Source organism: Polyodon spathula, chromosome 24 (assembly GCF_017654505.1).
Source record: "Polyodon spathula isolate WHYD16114869_AA chromosome 24, ASM1765450v1, whole genome shotgun sequence".
NCBI classification, from domain to species: domain Eukaryota; kingdom Metazoa; phylum Chordata; class Actinopteri; order Acipenseriformes; family Polyodontidae; genus Polyodon; species Polyodon spathula.
The window spans coordinates 5711106-5712864 of NC_054557.1; positions in this window are offsets into that span (position 1 = coordinate 5711106).

Below are 1759 nucleotides of genomic sequence, written 5' to 3' on the forward strand. Positions count from 1 at the left end.
TTTAAAATAATGAAATATTTTAGTTTATAAATATTCTATAATAAATAGTCCTTTCAAAATATTTTATCGATAGCTTCAGGAAAGTCTGATATATATATATATATATATATATATATATATATATATATATATATATATATATATATATATATAGTATTTTATATTTTATATTTTACATGTTCAATTGAGACTTTAACAATAAATACTGTAGAATTAAGCTTATTTCCTCCCATGTTTCAATTTCATGGTATTCAAACTTTTATCCCATTTTAAGAGTCTATAAAGGCAGATGGATACATTGCATAGAGTAGTGAGGACCAATTAAAAAAAACGTGCCTTTACTTTGTGGTATGTTGAATACCTTTCATATCGCCCCAGCTGATGCAGACTCCAATAGATATAGTACATCCAGCAGTCTGAGGTGTGTATGCATTATAATAATCGAATATCAATATATTTACTTTAATAATATAATTGTTTTAAAACAACTGATGAATGGATGTTACTTCCTCCATATAAAGTGTGAAATAATTTAGGCATATTCAATATATATATATTTGTGAAATCTCATAGGAAGGGGGTTAGGTAACGCAATGAGATCCCCTTTCTGAAGCCTGGCTTAATTCACAGGTACGTTCTATAGTTTTGATTGAGCTCCTTGGTGCACCAAAGTCTCCACGCAATTATCAGGCTCTGTTGAGACCCAGGACATACTGTTGATGTTTGGAACCAGACATATACCACATGTATGTACAGTATTTACTTTTGTTCTCCATTTGCGGTGTCTTTTTTCACAAGCTCCTAGATCTCCAAATGCTGTTGCTTGTTGGGTAAGATTCACTGGAGTGAACTGAAAATCATTATACAAGGCATGCCCAGAGAAGTGAAGCATCTCCCTTAGAGTGATTATCTTTCAATGTCATTTCAATTGCTTTTTTACATTTCACTGTCTAGTGTTTGCAGTCATTCCGAGTTGTTCTGGTTCTCCAATGTGTAATTAACATGTTCTTCTGATCTGTCTTTACCTGACTGGTGACAATCTGACCTTCCAGCTCTGCTAACCCTACCTTTTCTATATGTACTGTATACCCTACCTGTGTGTAGGTGGGGCTGGCAGAGTTGAAATGTCATTTTGTCCCATGATTTGAATGGAATGAGGAAGGCCGTTCAATCCTGACACTAGGGATAAGCCAGACAAGCTCACAGCAACTCAAAGCCAGGTAAAGATCTAGAGGCATTGGAGAAACAGAAGCCACCATGGGTCGAAATTGTTGCAAACTCCAGATAAGTCAAGCAATGCAAAATGGCATTTGAAGCAACTGGAGTTTTCATGTTTTTCTATTAATGTGTATTTTTACAGTGTAGTGCAGTAATAAAAAAGCAACATATATGATTTGAATATGACAGACGGTGATGACACAATGCTGAGTGTATGCAAGCTGTGGTTCTTTTATTTACACAATGACTCAGGTGAAGCCCTTTCAGCTGCTCGCAGCACTAACACTTTGAGGGAATTCATTGGTTTCCTGCCCTTGTTCACTTCCTGTGGTAAACCTAGCCCCACATAGAACAAATTGACTAACCTTCCTTAAAGTCAAAAATAAGGTCTGGACAACAAATAATGTTAATAACTTTGAGTTTGCATTGTATTTCCTTGGTCATTTTCATTGACCCAGAAAGTGCAAGTGTAAACAGATATGACGAGAATAAGTCCTAGAAACTTAGAACTTCCTGTAACCAAACATAATACCAAGGTCAA